The sequence below is a fragment of the Sceloporus occidentalis genome, unplaced genomic scaffold (genome assembly GCF_023333645.1).
Source record: "Sceloporus occidentalis isolate IW3139 unplaced genomic scaffold, rSceOcc1.0.p SCAF_216, whole genome shotgun sequence".
In the NCBI taxonomy this organism is placed as follows: domain Eukaryota; kingdom Metazoa; phylum Chordata; class Lepidosauria; order Squamata; family Phrynosomatidae; genus Sceloporus; species Sceloporus occidentalis.
The window spans coordinates 540937-554262 of record NW_028317196.1 but is presented as its reverse complement, the minus strand read 5'-3'; the positions used below and the strand labels follow the sequence as shown (position 1 = coordinate 554262).

Here is a 13326-nt window from a genome sequence, read left to right as displayed (position 1 = left end):
GTGTGGCGGCAGAGTCCCTCCCCAATTCCCCCCCCCTGCGAAGCCCTGCTGTGCGGGATCCAGTATCCCAGGGATCGTGTGAATCGGCGTGCGCTCCTTCTCAATTCTTTTCCTATTCATGTTTTTTTTTTTTTTTTCCTTCCTTGTGTCTGAGGATTTGCGTTTCCTTGGAAACGCTCTCCTCGCCAAATGCCAGGAGCTGTAATGAGCCGATATATAAAGCGAATGAAGTCGATGATTGTAGTAAATATTTTAACTCTCTTCAGGAGCTACTCGGTTGCCCAAAAGACTCGACCGTAGAATGTGCGACGTTATAAGAAAAATATCCTCTATTTTAAAGCCTTGTATGAAACGTCGTTATTTTTAACAATATTCCCTATTCCAGCCTTTACTGCTTCGGTAACCGGAAATGAATAAAACGCGCGATAAACCGCAGATCTTACAGCAGCGACGGCCCAGCCAGCACCCCGAGCCTTCTGTGAAAGATAATGGGGCGAGAGGCTGGGGTATGGTCTTCTGAATACGACAGAGACGGCTCTCCAGACCGAATCCGAGCTTCCCGCCGCCGTCCGTCAGGGCTCTGCGCTCCGTCGGGTTCTTTTAGATAAGAGATAAACCATATGTGTTTTTATTTCTGTGAAGCACTGGGGGTCATGGAAGTAATCGTTATAAAAAATAAATGTTTTGAACATGAAAAGCACCGATCCGTCCGAGAAACGTTCGCGTCCGATACGTGTTCCGTAACTCCCGACAGGTGCCGGTTCCTCTGAGAACATGATTCATTGTGTATCCTCTAAAAAAAGATTAACTTCTGCCACGTTCTGCCCCGCGCAGGGTTAAAAATGCTTGAACTCGTATTAATTGTCTTGCGCAAGCTGCGCTCCCGGTAACGGATCTTTATACTCCGCGTCCTATCGTACGGATCGCATGCGGTTTCCAGAACCGGCTCTGTTATTCCCGCGGCCGGTAACCATCGTCTGCCATTCGGGTTTCCAAGCAACCGGGCCGTCCGAAGCGAGCCGGGGGGAGAGTATCTGGATGAGGCTTCCACCGTGCGGCGAATGCCGATTCATTTATTCATCGCAGAGTTTATAAAAAAAATGAGAAGCCCAAGCGGTTTTGTGCAAAGTAACGGTTCCCTGAATTTTTATCTCCTTTCGTGCCTGGGGGCCGGCGAGATGCCATAACGCCATCATTTACCACGAGAACCAAAACAAGACTTAACCGAGCGCCTTCTCCACGGCCAAGCACATCCGGCCATCCACAAACAGTGACATTAAATGTCCCCGGGGGGGGGGTGTTTGTAAAACATTTGCTGTCCGAGTGAGTTTATGAGATGAAAAGAGGGTCCCAAACAGTGGCCCCCGGCTCTTGTGATTTCCCCCAAAATAAATCTGATCGCTTTCTCCTGGATTAATAAACGATCTGTTTTTAGTCAATGAAACCTTTTCCTTGTATTCCGTGTACTTTGCTGGCTCCTGGTCACGTGTGTTTAACCCTTCGTGGTTTCTGAAGCCATTGAAAGTAATGATTCCTGGACCAAAGCCCTCCGTGGGAAGGAAGGGTGGGTGAAAGGAAGCGCCAGAGGAAGCGGAGGCCGGAGGAGCGCCGGGAGATCTGGTGTTAATTATAAATACGAAGGCTTAGAGTTATCAGCCGGTGCATTTACTTCTCCCTCCGCGGCCAGCGCGCAGTTTCCCGGGTTTGCCCTCTGCAGGGGCAATAACACAGAATAAGCCGTGGCTTACCTGGGGCTACAGAGCGCAAGTACCCGAGATATTTTGGGGCCGCACCTCCCCTAACGGCAGAATAAACTCACTTCCCCGAGACTCCTGCTGGGACCACCCATTCTGGGGAAAGTTCTAAATGATGGGCAATCGCCATGGAAACCAACGGGCTGCTCTTTTGATTGCTCCGCATACAGCACATTCAGACTCATACGTAGCAATGTAACGGCTCGTGGCTTGCCCCCTGGAGCTGATTCTGGCACCGGGCACGGATACGCTGTCGGTGCCAGCGGCTCATCTGCCACCCTGTAACGGGGGCTAAATGGCAGTAACCGTACCGACGGGTGAATGTTTCGAAGCCGTGGGGCAGGTGCGGGCTACACAGTGAGCTCAATAGCCCACCCTGTGGCCTGTGCACGTCTGACACGAATTAGAACCCGGTGGGGGCAGGTTGTAAACAATTAGCACCCAATGGGAGGGCACTACATGTGGCATTAACACCCCATGTGGGGGCAGTATATGTGGCATTAGCACCCCATGGGGGGCAGTACAGGTGGCACTAGCACCCCACGGGGCAAAATATACACAACATAGGGAGGGGGAGTTATTCGGATGTCACCAGGTGGTACACACCTATCTGTCGCTTGGAGAAACTGACAGCCACCGACCCCGCCCTCCCCTGGCTCCTCCCTTTCCGGGGCTGGCTTCCTGTCTGCGTCTGTGTGTGAGCGAGCGGCACATGGCGGCCCCCCCAGCTGCATCCTGCCCCCCTCCGCCGCCCCGCAGCCGCTGCTGAGCCGCCCCCAGCCCGTGATTCCGCCCGCCCGACCGGCCCGCCATGGGGGTGCAGGGCTTCCAGGAGTACATCGAGCGGCGCTGCCCGGGCGCGGTGGTGCCGGTGGAGCTGCAGAGACTGGCCCGGGGGGCCCTGGTGGGGGGCGGCCGGCAGAGACCCCCCCAGAGCCCGCTCCGCCTGCTGCTGGATGCCGACAACTGCCTGCATCGCCTGTATGGGGGCTACTACACCGACTGGGTGTCCGGGGGCCAGTGGCGGCACATGCTGGCCTACCTGGCGGCCCTGGCCCAGGCCTGCCTCTCCGGCAACATCCAGCTCCTCGTCTTCTTCAACGGCGCCCTGGACAAGGCCCGGCTGCACGAGTGGGTGAAGCGGCAGGGCAGCGAGCGCCAGTGCGCCCAGCACATCGTCAGCCACGTGCATGGCAAGGGCACCCCGCCGCCCAAAGTCTGGTTCCTGCCGCCGGTGTGCATGGCTCACTGCATCCGCTTGGCCCTGCTGCGCTGCCGCGTCAAGGTGAGGAGCGCCCCGCGGTACCGGTTCATCCCGAGCCAGGGGCTCCTGCGGTAAAGCTGCACCCCGAGACAGGGGCCCCTGTAGTATTACAAAATTAGGAACACCTTTTAGTGTGAGCAAAGCTGCACCCCGGAACCGGGAACACTGTGCTGCCAGCCTGGCGCCCCGGGTACAGTCACCCCGCGCCCCGGTACAGCGCTGTCAGTGTACCGTACTGTAGTATAGGGTGGATTTGTGGTCTGGCTCTCCGCTCCCTTCTCGCCCATGTACTCTGTTACACGCCGCGTTGTGGGCGCTGCCCCGTAATCCCATCTAAATCCGGTAATCGCTCCAAGATTAAAACTCAGACAACATCGGTGACGACTCGCCCCGTCACTCCGCACACAGGGTTAATTAACCGCTTCACTGCTGAGGGTATCAGGAGCGCCGAGTACCTGCCCCTGTACCTGCCGGTTAGTGGGAAGGATACGGGGGGGGGGTCAGTTTATTGTTAAAATGCTTGAATTGTTTACTGTGGACGGGACTGGGTGCCGCCAGCGGGGCATTAACCCCCTGGGTACCAGCGCTCTCTGATTTCACGGCGCTGTCAGGTATCCCAGGGATTGGCCGCCGTTTGCGGGATCACCTCCCACGATGTTAACCCTTTAGCTACCAGAGGGTTGCTCAGTGCAGATACCCCGAGAAATGGGGCAGTTTTTGTGTTGCTGTGCGTTAGAATTCTGATACATATGACTTCTGAACCGGCGGCGGCTACGAAAGCTCGGAGGAGGATTAGCGTTTGGATCGGAGCCGCTGGTGACAGCTGTCGCTTTATGAGCCGCTGCTTCCAGTCATTACGTATATTTTTAACGGGACTGCGGAGGAAAGCTCTGCGTTTCTTGCCCTTTTTATTCTCGCGATGAGGTGGATATATTTCAGAGACGTTCCGCAGTCGGCACCCTCGCGGGGAGTCCGCAGAAATTCGACCCCATTAATAGTAGAGATCGGCTCTTCTGCGGGCGAACCTGAGATCAGGACGTGGCCGGAATCTAACACTAGAGAGTCAGAGGCTGAGATGGAATGGAAGGATGTTTTACTGAGAAAGTGAGAGATGAGTGGAACAGCCTCCCAGCAGAAGTGGTAGAGGGTAATACAGTGAGGGGTATTAAACATGCATGGGATAGACATACGGCTCCTGAATCTAAGACGAGACCAATGACTGATTAAGGTTTGAGTCGTTACAGCAGGAAGAACGGGCGACTAGACGGGGGCCGGATGGGGCCGATCTGCCGGTGGGTTCTGGGTTTCTATTCTCTTGCTGGCTGTGTGGAAATCGCTGTGGCGTCTCCTCGGGCGCCGGTATAAGGAGCGCTCGCTCTGCACTTCCATCGTTTGCTGGATATTATTTAAGGCGTAGTATCACGCGGTGAATGTCGTGCGTTTCCTGCGGGGGCCACGTTGGAGGCCTGTGTGAGAATCTCGGTCTCCCCGCTCCGCTGAGTCCTGCGTGGAGGAATCTGATCCTCGCGTTCCACCTCTTGGCTTTGTGCAGATTATATTCTCGCGTTTCGCGCCATTCACTGTTACTTTACAAGTTGTTTTTTATATATATATATAAAAGGACCCCTGTAGGTATTAAAACACTTCCCTCTCACAGCACCCCCCATAGCCCGCTCTGTGCCCCCCCGGTGCTTTTCGGGAGTTGGGATTGGTTAATGGGGCACTTCCCCCGTTTCAGGCAGGTAGTACCGGCAAGCTGGTAAATGTGCTGCCGGCGACCTTTGGACCCGCGATCATCACTTTCTGTAACCGGCAGACTCCAGATTATGCTAATGAGTTAACCCCTTGGTGGCTGTAGGCTGCATTATCGCTTTTTCTTTTGCGTGGCTGCTGGAAGTGGTTCTTCCCTGCCTCATCCACACGTCAAATACGTCAAACACAGATCCCACCAGCCCGTCTGCCCGGGTCCCCGGCACGCGCGGGGGCTCTGCCCGGGTCCCCGGCACGCGCGGGGGCTCTGCCCGGGTCCCCGGCACGCGCGGGGGCTCTGCCCGGGTCCCCGGCACGCGCGGGGGCTCTGCCCGGGTCCCCGGCACGCGCGGGGGCTCTGCCCGGGTCCCCGGCACGCGCGGGGGCTCTGCCCGGGTCCCCGGCACGCTTCAAGAAGTTCCACCAAGGTCTTCGGTGTTGATTTTTTTGCTCTATATACCCGTTAACCTTTTTTTCACCCCACCAGGTTGCCCAGAGCATTGAGGATCACCACCAAGAGGTGATTGCTTTCTGCCGAGAGAACGGTTTCCACGGCTTGGTGGCGTACGACTCGGACTACGCGCTCTGCAACATCCCGTATTATTTCAGTGCCCACGCGCTAAAGCTGAGCCGCAACGGCAAGAGCCTCACGACGAGCCAGTATCTGATGCACGAAGTGGCCAAACAGCTGGACCTCAACCCAAACCGCTTCCCCGTTTTTGCTGCTCTGCTGGGTACGTTTTATCCGGCGTTCATCGAGCGAGCGCTCGGCTCTGGCGTAGGTTCCGATATCCCCGAGATATAAAGGGAAGAGCGTCTCGGACCTCAAACTAACGGAGAAAAGCTGTGGTTTCTGCTCGAAAATAGCCGGTTGGCCTCTTAATGTAATTTATCTAAAACCTGTAGTGAATGCGGCCTGTTGTCACGGCGACCAACTCCGTTGCGGGGGTTTAGATGCTAATCCGGTGTAGGCTGAGCCAGACGTGAGACGCTCTGCAGAGTGACTCGTATTGAGCCGCCTTGGCTGCTGTCTCCACGTCATCCAGGGAACGGTCCCCCTAGTATACCCGTCCAATGTGTCACAGAAAGGGCCGTTCATTCTGGAATAGTGTAGAACGTTCTGCTTCCTGTCACTTGATGGATATTATCTGAACCGGCTGTAAAACGCGACGTCTTCACCACCCCGTCTCTTCCATTTTTAGGTAATCACATTCTGCCCGATGAAGATTTGGCCGCCTTCCACTGGAGCCTCCTCGGCCCTGAACACCCGCTGGCGTCTCTCAAGGTATGAACGCCCCGGAAACTGTAAAGCTGTAATAAAGACATTAAGGGACCCCTGAGCGCTGACTCTGATACCTGCCCCTCTCTACCAGCGAGGCAGCGGGACTGTTACAGACTGGATGTAAAACGCGCTGGCCTCTATCTGCTGGTTGTCGCTTTGTGTGATGGATTCCAGGCCGCTCCGGTTTAACATTTTTTTCCTACGCAGGTCCGCGCTCACCAGCTCGTATTACCGCCCTGCGATGTAGTGATTAAAGCCGTCGCCGACTACGTGCGCAACATTAAAGACACTAATAATCTGGATGCCATCGCCAGCGATGTTTTTCAGCACTCGCAGGTAACGAGCAGGCGACGCGCGGAGCTAATTGGGTGGATTTTGGGGATAATCTCAGAAGGAATTGTCTGATTTCTTGATACCATGTAGAAGAGAATAACGATGTCGGGAGGAACCGTCTCTTTTTATTCAGTTTGTCCGAAAGACTAATTTCCTTTCTTAAAAAGTCTCGTTACCGTTGACTTTATTGCTGAACACGTTTTCATTCTGATGATTAAAGTATTTTTTCCCTCTTACAGTCCAGGACCGACGACAAAGTCTCCCGCTTCAAGAGAGCTGTTGGCTATTACAGAGCCACCAACAAGCCCTCGTATCCCGCGGGTCCGCATGCAGGTGAGATGGACCTGTCTGGGGCGCTGTCTGCCAGCGATGCTAAATAATTACAGGCTTTGCCATTCCTCTGCCTGTGCCACATCGCTCGCTTCCCTTCGGGTAAAGTGCCCAGACACTGGGGGGTGTTTTACTCCATAATACCCCACGAGGTGAAGGAAGAGTCCTTAGCAGGTATACGTGAGCATGGCCCGCATTACCCAGGTTTTAATATTTTGTTCATTTGCCCCCCCCCTCTGGGCTGTGAGTTTGATGCCCCCTGCTGGCTGAGAATAGAGAATATAGAAGGCAGATCACCGATAGCCTGAGAACTTGGCCCGTGCCATTCTTAAGCACCAGGAGCGTTCTCTTGTCATATCGCCTGCTGTAGTTGTAGTGAAGGCACGATTGTGAATCCAAATGTCTAGTTTGTAGAATTTCGCTTCAAATTGTTTTCCTTATTGTGTTAAATTCTTGATTGTTATTTTTCTTGGTGCAGCCAGGACCGGTCCCGGTGGAGTCCCTGGTATTTCGCCACCATACAACCTGAACATTCCGCACGCCAACGTACAATCAAAGCCCGCGGTAAGTGGCTTTTTTGCCATGAAATATTGGCCGTGTTTGCGGTTCGTTCTTGTTCTGTTTGCTGTTTATTAATCACTTCTTACTTATTCTGTTGTAGGTTCCACGCGGCACTCCCGGCAAAACTCCGTATCAGTACAACCATCCTGAACCCGCTGCCGGAGCCAGAGCTGCGCCTGAGCAGAATAACTACAGTAACATTCCTAGTGACGGGAAACACACTCCTCTGTACGAACGGTCGTCCCCAATAAACCCGGCGCATGGTGGGGGCTCGACCCAGGCCGACCCCACCTGCCCTCCCAGCTCTTCACCTTCATCCTCCTCAGACAACGATGAAGGCAACGAAGGGGGATCATCCAAGTGAGTTCTTTAGAACCAACTAATAGAATGTGCCACGTGGCCAGAATGGAAAATGCCAAATCTACCCGTCCAGCAGCTCTCTAGGGGGCTTGGAGCGAGTCCTGTGTCGATGGATCATGCCCCCATGTTGCGTTTCAGGTTACTGTTTGTGTTAAAGGAGTGGGGGGGCTTTAAAGTTTTTGTTGAATAGCACAGTGTGGTTTTTGTTCACATTATGTGGCAATAACCTGAATGAACGGTGTGAACAGGGGGAGGCAGATAGTGGGTGCCTTTCGGGCATGTTAGAATCTGGTAAAGTTCACTGTATACTGCCAATCGGGTTCGACAAACACTATACGACTTCGCTTTCGCAGCAGTTGTACTTGACGTGTTCTCTGTGTTCAGTCATGTTGCAGGAACCAAGTCTGGTTGGGACAAGAAGGGAAAACCAGAAAAGGCAGGCAAGAAAGACCCCGGAGACCAAGCAAAGGTAACTGACCGGCGCGTGGCAGCCGTGGGTCGGCTTCTGACGCGTTTAGTATTTTAAAACCCCTGCTTTCTGGCCGTAGGTGGACAATTCTTCACCTGCCTCATCTGGTAACAAAATGTCAGAAAAGAAAGGAAGCCAGGCCAGTGGTGCGCAGATTCCGTGCCTGCTGTCTATGCCAACCCGAAACCACATGGATATCACTACCCCACCTCTGCCTCCTGTGGCACCTGAAGTAATGAGAGTCGCAGAGCATCGGCACAAGAAAGGGTTAATGTACCCCTACATCTTCCACATCCTGACAAAGGTATTGTTCTTCCCAACCTCTCAGACGCTGCTTACATGATACCCGTTTGCGGTGATCCGGGAAGCGTGGCGGAGTATTACCCGCTGCCCCGGTCTCCTGCACCCTCTAGATGAGTTTAGTTGGGCACCACGTTGAGCTTTTTGTTTTTCTATTTTTCTTGTTTTTTGGGGTCAGGGAGAAATTAAAATTCCAGTTGCCGTTGAAGATGAAATGAATAAGGACCTGCCCCCGGCGGCGGTGCTGTACCGGCCTCTACGCCAGTACGTTTACGGGGTCCTCTTTAGCCTGGCAGAAAGCCGGAAGAAGACTGAAAGGCTGGCTTTCCGCAAGAACAGGATGCCCCCAGAATGTGAGTACCCGCGCAGAGCAGGGGAAGATTAGTTAGGGGTCACAGCTAAGCGTTACGTTACGTTGTCATAATAAAGCCCTAAAATTTTAATTCAGCTTTTAGTCTTTTTTGTGATATTTTTTCACTTGTGTTACAAGGTTGATGTTTGGTACAGCTTAGTTTTTATACGTTAGATTACCCGGTGATTATTAAAGAATGGGCAGCCTACAAGGGGAAGTCGCCCCAAACGCCTGAGCTGGTGGAAGCCCTGGCCTTCAGGGAGTGGACCTGCCCAAACTTAAAGAAGCTCTGGTTGGGTAAGGCGGTGGAGGATAAAAACCGGAGGATGAGGGCTTTCCTGGCATGCATGAGATCGGACACCCCAGCAATGCTGAACCCGGCCAACGTTCCCACTCACCTTATGGTCCTGTGCTGCGTCTTGCGGTAAGTGGATCTCCGCGTCTTCTGCACTCGGCGTGTTACACGTAGCTTTGCCGGGATTAAGGCGTATCGTACCTTTTATTCCAGGTACATGGTGCAGTGGCCAGGAATCCGAATCCTGCGCCGTCAGGAGCTCGATGCCTTCCTAGCACAGGCTCTGTCTGCCAAAATGTATGAGCCGGACCAGCTGCAGGAGCTGAAGGTAAACGGCCTTGTGCATCTGATAGCGAATGTTTAATAATGGAAGTGGGTTATGACTGTTTGCTTTTAATTCATTCACCTAAAGTGTGAGTGAGCGGGGATCAGCGTGGATCCTCTGTCAGCAGCAGCCATCAATCCAATTATACGATTCAAGCTACTGGTTTATCCGCAATGTGCTCAGAAACTCTCCCTGTCTTCACGTTGGATGGATGCAAAAAAAGGCCTCTGCTTTATATTTTTGCATTTTGGCTTAATTTGATATTTTTGTACTGTAAAAAAAAAAAAAAGTGTAAAAGTGATTCTTGCAATTTCAGATCGATAACTTGGACTCCAGAGGGATTCAGCTGTCTGCTCTATTTATGAGCGGGGTAGATATGGCCCTCCTGGCGAATGACGCTTGCGGACAGCCCATCCCTTGGGAGCACTGCTGCCCCTGGATGTATTTTGATGGGAAGTTATTCCAGACCAAGCTCATTAAAGCCACCAGGGAGAAAGCATTGCTCATTGACCTCTGTGATGGTCAGGTATGTGACCACCTATGCGGGTAAGAAGGACGGGGACGGCTACTTCATGGCTGCGGCTTTTTGTTGGATCACTGGCGGCAATAAGTTTAATCTTCATACCTTTGGGGTATTGCAGTAACATTTTGAGTTGCAGCCGTCTATATATCTTGACCAGAAAGGGTAATAATCTATCTGCAGGTAAAATAGAGGACGGGTCTTACGTTTTCTTGGGATCCGAGTTGTCCCTAGCCTTAAACGCAAGAAAACCTAGTGGGTTGTATATCCTTACTGCCACTTTTTTAATCTGTCTTTTATTCTGATTTAGGCAGAACAGGCTGCCAGGGTAGACAAGATGCGTCAGAGCATTCTGGAAGGGCTACATTTCTCCAGACAGAGCCACCCGTTACCATTCCCGCCGCCGCCCGTCATGTCTTTCTATCCCCCTGCCATGTACCCTCGGCCATTCGGACCTATACCACCACCTCCAGGGAGAGGGTTCTCTGGTAAGCCTCCTAGTAATGCATGAAGGTGACTCCTTGGTAAATCATTACTACAGAATCTGTTTTAAATGTTCACGTTTGCAGATTTCTTTCAGCTCGTCTTCTTCCCTGTCTGTTTAGGGGTCCAACCTATTCCTTCTCATGGAGGAAAGCTTGAGATTGCAGGCACCGTGGTCGGACAGTGGGCCGGAGCGAGGCGCCCGCGCGGCAGAGGAACGTTTCCCCTGCAGGTTGTTTCTGTGGGAGGACCACATCGAGGGTACGCATTGTATTCAGAGTAACAAAACTGTTTACCCCACCAGCCGGGCATCACAGCCAAACCGTGGGGACGAGAATGACTATTTTTGACGTGGTACCTTTTAAGCCGCACAATTAACATTTATAATTTTGTATGTGTAACACACAGCTACACTTCTGATCCAACAAACTTCTTTTGAAATACAGGCGTCCCAGAGGAGTCATATCCACCCCGGTTATAAGAACGTTTGGAAGAGGGGGCAGATACTATGGGAGAGGATCTAAAAACCAAGCGGCACCTCAGGTAGGGTATCTGGAAAATGTGATTAGCTGGAGTCCACTCCGGGATTGTCTGCTTCATGTGAATATTTCGGATTGTACATGTCATGTACTTTTCCAAAAAGTTCTATGCGCCATCCCAGCTCCGGTGCTGATGAGCTTAAAACCGCTAGGACTAAAATGTCACGTTACGGAAGCTCGTGGACTGGCTGGCGTCTGTTCATGCAAATGCTTTGGGACCTGATATTTCCAGTTTAATTGCTCCACTTCATTAGTCTGTGTTCGCCTATGAATTTTTGGGTCCATGGCCAGGATTAGAATTCTGACTGCTTTCTAAGAATGCCAAGAAAGTTGATTTCAATTGTGAGATTTTCTTTTTCCAAAATTTTTTTTTTAATGTTTCTTGTAGCTATGAAAACGCAGAGTAATCGAAGCTCCTTACTGTTTTCCAAAATGAGTTTGGAGGTCCTGTTTGTTGGTCGTTCTCTCAAGATCCTCTTGTTTTTTTAACTGTAGATCAAACCTCCATACGCTGCTTCAGCGGAAGAAGTAGCCAAAGAGCTTAAGACGCAATCGGAGGGGTCGAAATCTTCAGCCGTATCATCGGATGGATCTGTGGCAGAAAACGGGGTGGTGAACGAGGATGTGCCAGCGTCCCAAGTAAACGGGGGCTCTGAAGACGTGGGGGCCTCCAATCACTCTGAAAGTGCCTTAAGCAATGACTCTAAAACGTGCAATACCAATCCTCACTTAAATGCACTAAATGCAGACAGCGAACGGCCCACGGACGAAAGTCCTGAGACTGCTGTCTTAAAAAAAGAAGAGTAAGCTTATTTTTCTAGAGGGTGAAGAATGTTAGAAAGGTCTGGGTAGGAAGATCTAGAAGGAAGGAGCCTACAGTTATGTACATTTTTTCCTTTCCGTAAGTGAAAAATGAACATTGGAAATTCTGATCCCTCTGTCAGACAAAAAAAAAAAGTTAAAAAAGGAAAGATTTTATTTTTTAACCAGTTGTAGTCAAACTGCTACAGAAAAGCCAAGAGAAATGAAGAGCATTTGACTCCCATATACTAAAACACATAGAAAGCTGTAACTGGTTATAACAGAAACAACCGCTTCTAGTTCTTTCTCGAGCTATTAAACTACACTAGGTTTTTGGCAGTTTTTTCAGTATAGCTTAAACTATTAATTTGTAGTGTTTGGCACCACCTGTTTGCCATTATATTTGATTTTACGTAATTGTGTCACGAAGCTGGCTGTCCGGTTTTCCGATAATGAACGTAGAGACGTGGCACAAGCAGTTATTTGTTTAAAATTTCACCTCTGATGTGTGCGACCTATTGGAACAAAACGCGATAGGGTAACACTTCAGATCTTAAATACTCATATTACTAAAGCGAGTGAAACCACAGAAAAATCAAGCAACTTTTTTTCTTTCTTCAAACATATGTGTTGGGAACGTTTTCCGTGAGTTAATCCCAAGCATCCGTGAACAATGAACTGTGTTTTTTCAATCGGATGTAGACCATTTAGTACTTCTACTGACCTGATCTCCTGCATGGTCCATCATTTTTAAGTGTGTAGGTGATATTATGCATGTTATTGTCCTAATTCTGCCGTTCCTAAAAGTAATGTGCCCATCAACAATACACAAAAAAATAATAATCAGTACTAGTTCGTTGGAAGATGTTTAATATGTTTAGTCGCCGACTGATCTTGCGCTAACCTTTACAATTTTGTGATTATCGACCTCTGTTGCATTTACTCTAAAACACAAAAAAATTATCTAGGCGTTTTAAATATTGACGTTACCCTGTTGTACTCATTGCTGTAAGCATTATTCTCTGTTGCTATTTTATGCTTTCTTTAACAAATATAAAATTCTGGGGGGGGGATTCATAAAAAAAATTTAACTGCTAATCCCTCTTCGTTTGGGAATCTAGTCTCGGCAGAAAGCAAAGTATACCTCTCGGCATATTTTTTTGGGTGTTTCTCTTAGTGTTTCCAGACTTTTAAATGTACTTTTTTGAAAATCAGAATCCCTTCTTTGTTTTCATTTAATACTGATGCTCTTCATTAAACATTAGTGATCAGAAATGAGCTGTCATATTTCCAGTCCCTTCCCGCAAGAGATTAGTAGGCATTTTAATGTAAGTTGAATGGAGTTCTGCCCCAACTCATGGATTGTGCAAGAATGAACTACTGTTGGGTTTGGCTGGTCCTTGATGGATTGCGGTGTGTACTGTTTGAAGGCTATTGAATGCAACTTACAATGCTTAATAAAAATCTTTATTCTTTTAGTATAAAACTGGCTCATGTTTTTTCTTTTTGTACCGACCATTGAGTTTGCTTGCGTAAATGGCCAGGTTGAGTTAATCTGACATGAAATCCCATTAACTTTTAAATATGCAATATAAAAAAAATTACTAAA

At 50.2% G+C, this 13326-nt stretch overlaps 1 pseudogene; it reads left to right on the top strand.

Annotated features, from left to right (window-relative positions):
• The first annotated feature begins 2565 nt into the window (after positions 1-2565).
• Positions 2566-11723, top strand: LOC149277352 (constitutive coactivator of PPAR-gamma-like protein 1 homolog; annotated as a pseudogene).
• The last annotated feature ends 1603 nt before the right edge of the window (positions 11724-13326 follow it).